Source organism: Ostrinia furnacalis, unplaced genomic scaffold (genome assembly GCF_004193835.3).
Source record: "Ostrinia furnacalis isolate ACB-3 unplaced genomic scaffold, ASM419383v2 OfSCF0629, whole genome shotgun sequence".
In the NCBI taxonomy this organism is placed as follows: Eukaryota; Metazoa; Arthropoda; class Insecta; order Lepidoptera; family Crambidae; genus Ostrinia; species Ostrinia furnacalis.
This window is the reverse complement of record NW_021130868.1, coordinates 474,826-489,186: the sequence shown is the minus strand read 5'-3', so window position 1 is coordinate 489,186 and position 14,361 is coordinate 474,826. Positions and strand designations below refer to the sequence as shown.

The window sequence follows — 14,361 nt, the reverse complement described above, 5'->3', positions numbered from 1 at the left end:
CTCTATATTCTGACGAGTTAAAATATAGAACCATCAACAGATGGCGCTTAAATGGACTTCAAAGATTATCTCGACTTTTTTGCAATAATAAATACTGCTCACGCTATAAATTATTAATATCTGTAGTAAGTACTTATATTTCGTTGTTAAATTAACTTCAATTATTTATTTAATGCATGTGTCATTGAATAACTTATCTCTATATTTATTCACTAATTTCGAACCATATAACAACATCCGATATGGTCTAGTGGCTAGGATACCTGGCTCTCACCCAGGAGGCTCGGGTTCGATTCCCGGTATCGGAAAGATCAATTTTGCATTTTTTCCCGATACAAAAATATTTATTTTATGATTTTATTTTCGAAAGTTACTCTCTTACATTCTTTATAAACCTAACTACTTATTTTCTGCCAATAGCGTGAATCGAAGGCGTTTTTACTCAATATTTTTTAATAATCAATAATATATCTTTTTCATAAAATAATAATTATTATAAATAATTATTTTACCCTTTGAGGAAAATCTGCAAGTAATTTGCGATTTCCTCGAGCCAATCGCTGACCACGCGCCGCACCCACGTTGTCACTTTCGAAAACACCCGGGCCGGCTACACAGCGGCCTGTTAACTGGGCTTTAATCTTTCGTTAACCGACTTATACCAACAGTAAGCAAATAACAGTAAAAGTAATAAAAAATCTGTCTGTCTTATTGAGCTATTATTTTTGGGAAAAAAACTTCAATTAATATTGTTTAGCTTTTTTTATTCAAATTAATGTTTTTTGACTTGTAAATTGTAATACAAAGTTAAAAAATACAAACATTAAAAAATAATTATTAAATTTCAATACGTTAATTAACAGATTCATAATATTGCAACGAGGTTGGTAATTTTTTTTTAATTAATTAGCAACGATAAAGTTACTAGGGTAGGTACCTACTTAGTGTTTTTAGTAATCTATCAAGGCACTTATCATGATAGTAAGGTGTCTAGATTCTAGATGCCCTAAAGAGGTCCTACACTAAGTACCATAATAATACCTACTACTAATAAAGAAATTGATTTTGACTTTAACCAAAAGTTAAGCAAGATCTAACAGTATGGTAGAGTCAGCCCCCAGCTTGCGGTCAAAGACCCAGATCTTCACCTTGCTCTTGAACGACGTGGTTTGTCAAAATTTAGTGTTGTAAGATGACGTCTATCGATATCGAGAAGTTAATTCATTTGTAAGAATCCGGCAGTTAGAGGTAAGATAGCCAGTTCCTCCGTGGTTGAGGATTCCGGGTTAAGCTCGCTTCCAACTTCGGCCTGATCGTCACTTAACATCAGGTGAGACACAAGCCAAGAGCTTCCTCGTTGTGAATAAAAAAAACGTAATAATTTATTTTTTTCAATAGGCTTTAATAAAGCGCTTTTACATTAACCTATTTGAGCACCAGAATCATCCCTGATCGGTTTGGACTTATCATAATATTTTTTACAGAATTAACTTTGTGCAAAAACATAATTTAGGGGAGACGATTTTACTGTTAAGCTTTTTTTATCTTTGCAATTTCTCGATGTGGTAGGTACATGTGTTTTTAATGTTTTAGACTTCTTCAAAATCTGTGCTGTAATACTTTTCCGTAATTTTTTGCTTTTAGTTTTGATTAATAATTATTCGAATCGCGCACATCCGTACATTTTGAAAAATAAATCGAAGTTCAACCTTAAGCACATACCTACTTGTAGATTCAGCATGCAAAGTTTACTTTAATATCTGCTTGGCCCAAAGGTTTAATTGAGAATACCAAAATTTTACGTTCACTTAATGGAAAAGCTACAAAAGGCCAGTTTGAACATATTATTATTAAACATAATTGAATGATCAAACGAACTTACCAAGTGAAGTTCGATCTAAANAAACTAGGATAATCGAACATCTGGAGTAACACCACATTCATAATCAATACTACTAGCGCCACACCGGCACCGTGGTGTTCGCCTGTACTGCTCACCGCTAGATGGTTAGGTAGACGACGTTAAATAATTATGCCACTTTCTACAAAAAGAAGTGAAATCCCACCAAAAACATTATGTAAAAAACTAGCCAAGTCTCGATGGAGCTGCTTGTTTATCTCTAAAAAGTAATGAAATCTAGACAAAGTCGTGCCAAGTCTATGGTTCCTTACTGCGATTTCTTTATTATTATAGTTAATGTTGTGTGACTTGGCCGTTGAAGGGTACAAAACCAGGTGCTCCATGACACCATTGCACCAATCTGTCGCCAGAACCGCCACCCATTGACGAAAATTGAAATTGAAAATTGGCACTTGGAAAACGTTGATTCAATAACCATATGTTGGGTCTAATTCTCGTCACTACACTGCACAACTTAAAATAATTACGTTTTTTGTCGGTAAAAACGTCCTGGTGACGTCACTTAAGCATTTTTCTTATACTGCGTGCGGTCGTTGCGCGTGCGCACAAAGGAATGAGACCGCTCGGACACCGAGCCCACAGCGTGGTAGGGGTGGGGTTGCCCGCTCTTTTGTTTTTTAATACTACTACGCTGAATATTGTGTGCGGATTGGGTTGTCGTACAGGGGTACTACATGGTAAAATAAATCTCGGAGGCGAAAGCAGGATAATAAAAGTCAAAGTAATTGAAAATACCACAGCCTAAAAAACAGTAGGTACTTTTCGATCAATAATAAAAAAGGTTAGTTTGCCAATATAATTTTTTAGTTTTTTTTATCCAAAACGAAGAAGCAGCAAGAGCTGCTCTTGACCTGCATCTCACCTGTTATCGACCTCTTACATCGATATCGATGTCTAGTCCTTCACTATGTGCCAAACGTGCGAAAGAGACGCCTCTCGCCCGCTCACCGGTTTACCACAGATAAACCCACCTTAGTTAGTCAGCCGTTTCTACGCGAAGCGCATGCGCGCGCTTTTACGAATTTGACGTTTCCTAACCTCCATTTTTGAAACGTAAACAAAACTTTTTTCTCAGTGAACGCAAAAGTGTTTTGGATTTTTTTTTTTGAGTGACTGCAAAGAGGTAAGTTGTGATTTATGTTGTTACAAAACTTTTTGGTTTTAATTAACTTAAGATTTCACTGTTTTTCATTAAACAGGTGTTATGTAGAAAGTCTGTGGTCATCTTTCCGCGCTTCAGATCTTGTGATATTTCGTTGATTTCTCTTAGAATGGAGATTAAATAGCAATTGATAACCAAATTACAGAGATGATAGAAGTCGGGTAGCCGGTATTTGATCTCATTTTTGTTTCGATAAGTAGGTTATTGTTGAATTTTTTGCCGCGAACGTTCGAGAAACTTCATTTTTATTGTGTTTTAATTTTAGCTTGGTGGAACATAGATTATGTATTTGCTCTAGAGTAGAGCACTATCGCAGAGCATGGTTTTGAAAGAGAAACCGTAATTTGTCACGATAGTTTGTTTCCATTTCACATTCTAATTATTATTGTACTGAGGCATCAACATCATCATCATTTCAGCTGCAGGACATCCAATGATTTCCAGATTAGCCGGTTGGAAACGGCCCGCATCCAGCGCCTACCTGCGACCTTTTAAGGTCATCTGTCCACCTTTTGGATGGATGCCCCAAGCTGCGTTTGAACGTGGCCTCCATTCCAGAACCATGCTGAATCAGGTCATCAAGGATAGGTACCTGAGTATGATATTTGATGTCTGATGATTCTTCGCCCAGCGTTGGGATTGGGATAGCAACTCCTAAGTAACAATAGTCCTTTTGTCTTTTTTTTTCTTCCTAACTTGAACTGGACCACTCAAGGTCATGGTTTTCGAAAACCAGAACATCATCTGCTCTGATTCTGGGTATTTCTATGACCCGATCACTAGACCCTTGATGCTGAGGAGGATGCGCGTGGAAATGTAGGTCAAATCCTCCATTCACTTATGGTTTACTAGGGAGTGTCCTGCTCCTGGTTCAGAGACTGATGATGATGAAGGTGATGATGATGACGATGTCACTCATAATCAACAACTCGAGAGAGTTGGCACAGATCCAAAAATAGTAGGAACAACGTTGAAGAGAGTAGCCCAGCTGTTCTGAATGAGCATGGTTGCTGGTTGGCTTTGTGTCAGTCAGTGGTGGCTAAACTCTACTACAGCTTTTGGATCCTATTAGCACAGAATAATAATATACTTTTAGTTTAAAAAGTTCTAAAGGTATGATCTAAAGATCTAAACCTAGTTCATTAGCATCATTGATCAAAAACATGGTAAATGTATAAGCTAACTGGAAGTTCATTGTCCCATTTCTGCGCTAGTCTGACACTAGATTTGACCAACTTTCATAAGTCAATTAAAGTATATGTAGTTACTCACTTTTCCAAGCTAATAAGGTTCATTATAATGGAACTGTTCACAATACTTTTACGTCTTCCGTGGAAAAAGTTGCACTTTTAATGAGAATTACAGAAATACTTCACTTGGCGTATTTTCAAACTGATAGTGCATTTTATGCTTCAGTACTTTCGAGTTTTTCTTCTAATTCGATCTCAATCTACTTACATTTTGATCGGATTTCTACAGTTTTAAAACTGTTCCCCTACATGCCCAGTCAATCTGCTAGCACGCAACCTTAATGCTTATAACTAAAGCAACTAAACTAAAGCAAAGATCTTGGAGGAATCACGTAATGTAGATGGACTACAAAACTCATTGTTTACTGCGTTAAAAATGTCCAGTCATCCTGCCATGTGAGTTGTAGCCCTGTCACACATCAGCCTTGTAAACTATGTCACTGTCAAACTTATGCGAGCCTGCATAATAGACGTGTACCCCATAATTATGGTGGTGTAAATACCAGGTCAAAGGATATCCACATCTAAATCTATACTTTCCCCAGCTGCAAGCGGTGTTTCCAGCGATTCCTGCAACCTTTATTTGGTTAGGTAATCAGGACAACGTGTCATGCTTGTGGTTCACGAAAAATCCATCTCAAATGAGCTCCAATTTAGTTCGGCTTCTTCTGTTTTATGGGACAGGAGGCAAAGAAGCAAATGGATCACCTGATGGTAAGTGATTACCGCCGCTCATAGACACCTGCTGCCCCGGGGAAGTTACAAATGCGTTGCCGACCTTTAAAGGTGCAAGTGCGCTCTCTTCTTGAAAATTTGTAGGAGTCTTTAGCTTCTTTGCTCAATGAGGGCTATCGTTTTAGCGCTCACCAGTTAGCGCCACTGTAGAGTAAGGTCCTGTCACTTGCTAGTAGCGAAGACAGTGGCACCAACTTGGGAGCGCTAAAGTGGTAGGAGGACTATCGCATTTGCACTCATCAAGATGGCGCCACTGTAGAGTAAGGTCCTGTCAATCGCCAGGGGTGCCAACTGTTAAGTATAAAAACGATAGCCCCCATTGATGTTCATTTGTCGAGCAATGTTATGAACAGTCTCATGCAAGCAGTAATATCTTCACAACCATCTTTTTGAGGCTAATTCAACTCATCGAAGTTACCTGAGTTCTTTAATATCACCCATGTACGTCAGATTGATTTCTAGTCATTGATGGAATCCCAACTGGAATTTAATTTATCGGTCATATTCAATAATGTAAATTCTTTGATTGACCTTGTCTTACTTCATTGGTATTCATAACAATTAGTCTGACCGACTTCGAGGTGCTAAGGAAGACTGTAGTCTATTTAAAGAAAGTAGTACGTGTATGAATAGCAATTTAGTATGAATTGCTGATACCGTTTTAGAAGTTATAAATCTAATTGCTAAACAGAGCCCGGATTTCTAACACTTACTTATGCAAAATCAGGTGGTCATTCATTTTTAATTAACAACAGTATTAACATTTATGGAAATACATAAAAAATTAAGTAAGACTATGAAGAAAGGGATAGTGAAACCGAATACGACATGAACTTGAAATGAAACGAAGTTGTCAAAAATACATAAGAGAGAAGACCATACTATCATCTACATAAATGCGATGTATAAAGTTAAAAGTACTATTGAGAAAGCAAGAAGTAAAACTGTTGGCAGTCTGCCAGCAAGGAAAGATGGCGGGGGATCATATGGATAGCTGAATTGCCTCAACCATCGACGTGACCGCTTCAAAATCACCATTACCGCCCTGTGTGAAACTACCAACCGGGCAGCATGGAAAGCATTGGGGGAGGTCTATGTTCAGCAGTAGACGTCCTATGGCTGAGATGATGATGATGATGTAGAGTGAAAACAGAGACAACTTGAATAACACACAATATTTTATGGACGGTTCCAGTCCTGTTTTTCTTCGATGTTCGATGTCTGTTTACCAAAATTCCAACCCAATCATATGCTCTCTTGTTAAGTCATCCTAAATGCAGGTGTTGGAGTACAAAATACCAATCATTTGTGTCGCCAAGTAAAATGGTGAACTTCCTCCGCGAATAAACCACAAACCGCATTGGATGTAGACAGGTATGACCTATCAGGAAGTAGGCTGAGAACAGTTGACAAATAAAATGTTAAGGTCAATGGTTTACGCGAATTTGGTACTATTATTTGATTTTTTTTAAACAGTCTCATTAATGTGAGATCTTGGATGTAGGTAACATGAAACATTCATGGTGGAAGTAAAAAAAGACTACAATAAAGCTCAAAGAATTCTAAACCAAATAGTCGTAAGGCTCAAATTATTATGAATGAATTAACTACAACACGGTATCATCTGATTCATTGACAACCAATTAGCAGATCGTGGCTGGTATTGGAGTTGCATTGGTGGAAATGACAGAAGGGAATAGTGCTTTGATAGTAATTATGAATGAAGTAACGACAACACGGTATCATCTGATTCATTGACAACCAATCAGTAGATCATGGCTGGTATTGAAGTTGCATTGGTGGAAATGACAGAAGGGAATAGTGCTTTGATAGTAATTGATTATAATTAATTATATTGATGCTAGTCAAAAGTCTATCAGGGGTAGAACAGACATTCAGATAATGTGTCAATACGTTAGAAGCTTAGTATCTAACTACGATTTATAGATATCATAAGCCTGATCATAACATTCATAAAAATAACAATAGGAATCTGCAAATAATCAAGTGAACTAAAAGCTGAAAATACGACCGGTACCAAGAACTGTAGGAAGGATATAAACTTCACTTTATTTGGAGGAGTACTTCATAATTATTAAGGCCAGACGAGAAACTTTCGGTTTTGGAGCGAAACTCGTTTTCTGTTTCCCATACTATCCGTGTTAAGAACGCGGGTTTCAACCATTTTGGAGTTCAAGTTCTTTACTATTGAGAAAACAATGTCAGTTTATCATAAATGAGACAAGTAGGTACTAAAGGGCGGAGTTTCACTCAAGTGTCAGAATTCTGCTTGCCCAAAGGTTAACAAAGGCAAAGAAGGCCTAAAGTATACAGTCCGCATTATGTTCTTTAGGGGCATAAAGTTTAAGATGTTTGGTATTAAATCTATGAACTTTTACTCTATTTTATCCGGTAATAATTTTCAAGTTTTATAATTTGGTACTACTGATTTCCGTCTTGCAAATAAATAAGCGTTCGGCCATATGAATTCGTGTAAGTATTTGCATAAACACGTTTAAAGATGCGCTTAACCTAGATGAAAAATTGAAAATCCATATTTGGTCAGACGGAAAGTTTTGAATCCCATTAGTAAACATAGAACATTCGTAAACACCACCTTCAATAGATCAGTCTGATGATTATCCATTCTCATCACTAAAACATTAAGTCAACCGGTACCAGAAACTATCGCGTATTCACAAACGATGCTTGCTTAAGTGAATCGAGCAGCAAATCGAACGCACAGCGTCGAATAGAGCTCTGTGATTGGTTCGTGTGTCACCCTGTGCGCCCACGCGCACTGTGAGACCTCATAGTAATGTGCGTTAGTCAACCGGTACTAGAGACTATAGCAATTATGTAGCCGGTGATTGAAAGTAGTGCGATGGATAAAAAACATGTTAAGACAGCAGATCAGACTAATATTTTTGTTGAAAAATAGCCTGTATTAACACGAGATAAGACTCCACTGTGTTTAGCTTTATGTGCTGTCGACGGTACTACTCTAGATAACTTTGCTTTTACACTTGATCGTTTGCTAATTACTAGTCCATTCACTGTAAACGAGTAGTAGTTAAGGCATGTTACTAACTGTAGATTTGTTTGGGATTGTAAGAGTGGACTGATCAAATACTTTTTTAAAACCGGAAGTGAAAAAAAAGTAATTACAATCATTGTAAAGTGTACTCACTTCTCCCTTTCAACCGACTTCAAAAAAAGGAGGAGGTCTCAATTCGAGTGTATGTTTTTATTCATAAACATTTCCCGTTTGCGATTGGTCTTCCCTTTCTAGCAAAAGATTAGATACTTGGTTTTGATAACTATGTTATGTAAATGAATGAACCTACATAATCATACCAGCCCTACCCGTGATGGCAATTTTCATCATGATTGATTTTGATTGGCTTTGACTCCCCATTGTCACTATTTGATTGGTATTTACAATGCTAAATACTTCTCATAATAATTAAAAATGTCGTTAAATGTTCGTCGAGATTTTTTAATGGTTTCAAGCGAACAATCATTTTCAACTTGTCAACTTCGCTTTACGTTTACAAGGACTTGGCTTTTAGTAGCAGCAATACTCAGGTTTTACAGAGCTGTTAACCCAAATACACCTGACTCGTTTCTATTTGTGGTAAATCTTTCGGTTTTGACATGCAGGTAATCTTGTAAACGGTCAAGTGTTTCCTTGAGTTTCCATATTTGATGAACGATTCATTGTTACTAACCACTCCATAGGAATATGGACTTTGAGTGGATGGAAATAAAAATCTTGAAGCTGATGTTCGTAAGCAGAATGTAGTTTTATGAAAAAGTCGTTTCGCTCTCCGAATTACCTATAACAATGACACTATTGTAAAAGAAAATGTCCATTTCAGAACTCCTTGGAGTAATGATCATGGACTTTCAAAGTATCATGAAGACAATACTAGTTGTAGAAATTTGACTGATGAATAAGAAGCACCAAGCTACAATACAATAGGTAATCCATTGAGCAAGACTCATTAGGAACCGATGATCAGAAATATTACAAGAAGTCGGTTAAAAAAAGTTAGTAGGTAAAAGTGAAAAGGTCTTGACTGTTACTCATCACTTAACATAATTTGTCATGTGTGAGATGACATCTTACAAATCTGTAGAATTGTCACAAACTGATGCATACAAATCATGCATGTGAAATAAAGAACCATATTAGAAAGCTCCTAAAAGGTTTACGGATTGAACAAAAGATCAACCAAAACAAAATGGTCCAATAAAAACATACCAACTGAATTTAGAATTCCTCCTTTTGTTGAAGTCGGTTAAAAAGTAAAGTGGTGTAATGAGACGAAACAAGTTCGAAAGAAAAAAAGATTTCGTGACAAGATTTGTGCCCAAGTGAGCGTTATATTTACAACGCTTTGATAACCATGGTGATGATGTGATGAGTCTGTAAATAATATCAGTTCTAAACTTTGATTATGAGCTATTTAAATCAATTTTGAAATACTATAATATTATGTATTTCATTACGAACACTATACTGCCGTGCTAGCGATATTAAGCAGTAACTCCAGTTTTTTGGCAAAACTATAATGAGCTCTATTTCAGATAAGCTGACAGGAGTTTTTTTAACAGCATTGGAGTTTCTGCTGATATCGCTAGCATGGCAGTGTACTATAACTATACTCGCAATTAAAACTAACATTAACACTAGAATTAGTGTACAATTTCATTACGGGTAATAGTAAAGTTTTTGTAATAATTATGAGACTAGAAATCGTGAATTTAAAGAATAGAAAGAATAGAATCGTGTATTTAATAACGAGTTATTAGTATTAATATTGGCTTATTACTTTTCAATAATGTAGAGACATGCAGTCGCCAGTACAATTTGTTGTAAATTACACCTATTTTAGCTACTAAAGATGCTACAGTATCACAGTCTTCAGCTTCATATAATATTGGCGTACGTTCTTTCACTATTGCCTTTTCTTTTCTTCTTTCATAAAGAACATACTCGTTGCTCTTGACACTATAGAAATCTATCATGTTTTTCTATTATAATCATCTTCAACTCAATTTACGAGTATCAACGTTTACTTAATGGCTTCTGTTTTCCACAAAAGTGGTTGGACCTGACGAAAAGCTTTTAAAATTTTAACCTTTGAAAGTCCATGTTAACCATGGGCACATAGAAAACTGGAAACAGTTCGAGTAGTGCTAATTGATTTATACCACAGTTTTGTTCCTTTTCCCCCGTACCTAAATAGACAATATTTGTACTTTCATTTCTATTAACTTTTACTTTCTTTTCAAGAAATACTCTTACAAAAGATTCTGCATCCATTTTTTTTACGAATTATCTCTTTGTGCTAACTTATGCTTGTCACTTTAGTTCGCCAATTGAATTTAATGATGAATAATGTCAGGGTTACGATAAAATCTATGTCTATACTAATATTATAAATGCAAAAGTAACTCTGTCTGTCTGTCTCGTCTTGCGTTCACGTCTAAACCTCTGAACCGATTTTGATGAAATTTGGCATAGAGATAGTCTGAGTCCCGGGAAAGGACATAGGATAGTTTTTATCCCGGTTTTTGAAACAGGGACGCACGCGATAAAGTTTTTCTATGACAGACAAAATTCCACGCAGGCGAAGCTGCGGGCGGAAAGCTAGTATAAAATAAATCTTAATCCTACATTCCTTTCAACTTTATTGTTAATCATAAAAAGATAAAAAAGACAAGTTAGCAAAAGAAACGATATCTCCATACGATCGAACGGTGAAAGTGGTCAAGGAAAATAAAAGTGTAGCGCATGGAAAAAACCGACTGACCTGTGATAATCAAACTCACATTCAGATCAGAAACTTTGTGTGTATTTCATTAGCTATTGACAGAGGGTATACTGTATTTAAACTAAAAGATGGCCAGTTAATGCGAGAAGAAATAAAAGAAACAATCTTCAGGCAAAAATAAAGAAGAAATAAAAACTATCTTATATTCTACACTGTGAAATTCAATAATGAATTGAGTATCTATAAACAAAACAAAAAAGTAAAAAGTTCACCAGCTCTAACTTTGAAATTATAGCTGATAACCCAAAACGCTGTTGGTAGTAACATTTTGACGACAAAAATTATTGTGTGTTAATTTAAGGAACTGTTTATGACTAGCCTTCGATAGAATATTGTATTTCTTTGCTATTTTATGGAAAGTACTATAATCGTAAAAGTAACGATAATTTCTTCAACCAGAAACTGATTTTAAAATACTTATGTAGGAAGTGCACTATGATAATTATGTTGTACAATTCTACAATATACCTAAAATTACTGTAGGAACATGCAATAACAAAGTTAAAAGCATTGCTTTTTTTCAACTTGAAATAAATTGTTGTTGTAGAAAAATTTTCGTGACCACAGCTCATTTGTACGAAACATAATTATTTCCTATTATTTTCAATGAATTCACGCGATCACAAAAATAGAATTAGTTGGTTTATAAAATAATTCCTTTTTAAATTCTTACCTTTGATACCTTTTGTGAATGAATTACACCAACACAACAGTGAATGACACTTATGATGAAATGGCTGGATGGATCCCAATTTATGTATGCGAGTCATTTCTACTAGTATGTAATCTGTAAGTCTAGATATTAGCACGTCACTACCTTGTTTAATATACCACGCAATGTTGTATACCCATTATAAGATACACGATACAAGAATGCATGGTAAATTCAGTGAACTGCTCCTGAATCGAATGTACCTACTACTGCTATTTCTATTTATTTATATTAACCGGCAGACAGTGGTGACTAAGTTTATTGCGGCGCTTCTTCTCAGAACTTGCCAAATGTTGGTCTCGAAGCGCTGGTAGGGTGAAAAGATTATGAGACATGTAGAGGCTCCTTAAGAGCAAAATAACGATTTGTATGAACTATTTATTAGTCTAAACAAATAAAGAAATTTTGACTTTGAAATATTTTTTCATAATTATCAATCCATTAGTTTTGGAGCCTAATGCAAACAAATTATCAAATATTTCTTCTTTATATAGCAATGTAGTTTATCACTCGACATTGGCAGAAATAACATCCAAGAGAAGTTTGGTTGCTTAACAAAAAAAGAAAAAATAATTACATCGCAGTATTTTTCAGGGAAACGAAATGCTATATCAACATAAATACGTTGGGTCAAGGAAAAGGGTCTCACATGACAGAAGAAAGTATAAGAATCCCAATAATTTACTTGAAGTGGGACACATAATTTAAGATGCAAGCCAATATGGCCTCGGAGATGAAAAAAACAAAACTTGGAACCGGATGGCGTCACATTACTTTCTCCGTTTCAACTTTACGAGCTGATGAGGTATTGACATCGTTCCAAGGTTATTTGGAAATGAGAAAACTAATATCATCCACATTACGATATCCTTAAGCCGGGTCTCCAGTGCGTGTTTTGCTCCCTACACAATCAATAAAAACATGTCAACATTCAACATGTTTCTAGGCAGTTTTGTTGAATGTTGATATGTTTTGTTGATTGTTTTTGTTTTTGGCAGTGTTTTTCAACCTGTGGGTCGCGAAGCCTCTATAAAAAAGCGAACAGTCGGGGGGTCGCTAAAATTTTTTTCATGCTATAGGGGTCGCGTCATGAAAAAGGTTGAAAAACACTGGTGTAGGGCAAAACACGTGCTGGAGATGGTTTTAAATGCGTGGATCGGACAACAAAGTCAGTTGTGGGTTTGAAACTTACTAGTGCCATAAATCAAAAATCAAAATCAAAATCAAAAATATTTATTCAGTTTAGACCACAAGTGGCACTTATGAACGTCAATAGAAAATAATAAAAAAAGAAAAAGGTAGCCCTTATGGGGCACTTTACATGTCTCCTTATCTTTTGGGCCCTACCAGCGCTTCGAGACAAACATATGGCAAGTGCTGAGAAGAAACGCCGGAACAAACTCAGTCACCACTTATTGCCAGGAATTATCTAACGGTAAGAATAGTCAAATTTAAGTACATCAAATATGTACAGACTGAACATAAAAAGGAACACGAACATGTAATACACAAAATACAGAGTCATATAGTGATAAAAGCATTCGATTTTATGCCAAAAGTTACGAAAGTTTGTAGTATACCTATTAAGTGCTATAGTATTTCGTATTTTTAAGTCTTATCGCCAAAGCGTACAAAATCCTCTTACTTTACGAGTAGAGCTATGCAACTAAAACATTTTAGGAATACCCAAGATAATAAGTATAGGTAATAAACTATTCTCAAAACTGATCTACATTACTATCTCAACAGCATTCAATGAATAAAAGAAACCACCACAAGATGCCGTGATACAGATCCTACGTATATCCCAGACGTAGTTCTGAATGTGCAAATTGACTTTCACTGCAGAAGCAGCATTCCAACGGCTGTTTACACCTGCCACGCTTTTGTTAATGACAAATATCTTTCACGTGATAATAAAGGTCATTGACAGTAAGAGCCTAAGAGAGTCTCAAATATGTATTTAAACTCTAAGGCTGGGTTACACCACCTTACTTAAAATTTAACAAACGTCAAAAATCAGTCAAACTTCATACAAAAAGCACCGATTATCATTATAGTTATGGTTAAAGTTAGGTAGTGCAACTCAGCCTAAGAGGTTATCATGGAAATGCAATAGCAAAAACCGCTTTTGAAAAGGTGCAGAGCATACATTGATAGATCGATAAGAGCGAAACTTATTGTAGTTATACTAGTATGTAGGTAAATTAAAACCAATTTTTAACCATTATCGAAACCACTTATCTTCTCAAACTTCGGAAATAAAACATAAGAACGAGGCAATAGAGCATGCATTTATCCTTTTTTTAAAAAGGGCTTTGGGATAGGTAGCCTAGGTAAGGTACTCAAAATCTTTAGGAACTGTAAAATATTGTGTTATCCTATCTAATTGGCACTTCTCGTATCTTCTTTGGAAAGAAAAATAATATTTAAGGAATTGCGAAAACCTAGCACAGTATTTGGACTGTGTGAATTTGTGTGAGGAAAGTGAAATTGTATGTGAATTTTGATATATTTTAAGAAAAGATTTTAAATTACCATACCTACTAATTAGAAAGCATGTGTTGAGTTTAATAAATTTTAATGAAAGACAGAAACAAAGGAAGAAACATTAACTCTATACACCTAAGACTTAACTTAGAGATAGAGCCAAAGAAAATGGTGTCTAAGTTTTGATTTGGTTAGACACTATCGAAGAAAAGAAGTAAGCAAAGCTCAATAATTAGCAACAAAATATT

At 35.7% G+C, this 14,361-nt stretch overlaps 1 protein-coding gene and 1 non-coding gene across 2 annotated transcripts in view; both read left to right on the top strand.

Moving 5' to 3' along the window:
* Positions 1-236: 236 nt before the first annotated feature.
* On the top strand, positions 237-308 carry TRNAE-CUC (transfer RNA glutamic acid (anticodon CUC)). Its single transcript has one exon. It is a non-coding gene; the product is annotated as a tRNA-Glu (tRNA).
* Positions 309-2,882: 2,574 nt separating this feature from the next.
* Osi17 (DUF1676 domain-containing protein Osi17) overlaps positions 2,883-14,361 on the top strand; it is a 36,143-nt gene continuing 24,664 nt past the window's right edge. Inside the window, exon 1 of the mRNA XM_028323240.1 lies at positions 2,883-3,044. The gene's annotated coding sequence lies outside the window, so the exon portion shown is untranslated. The remainder of the gene's footprint in view (positions 3,045-14,361) is intronic.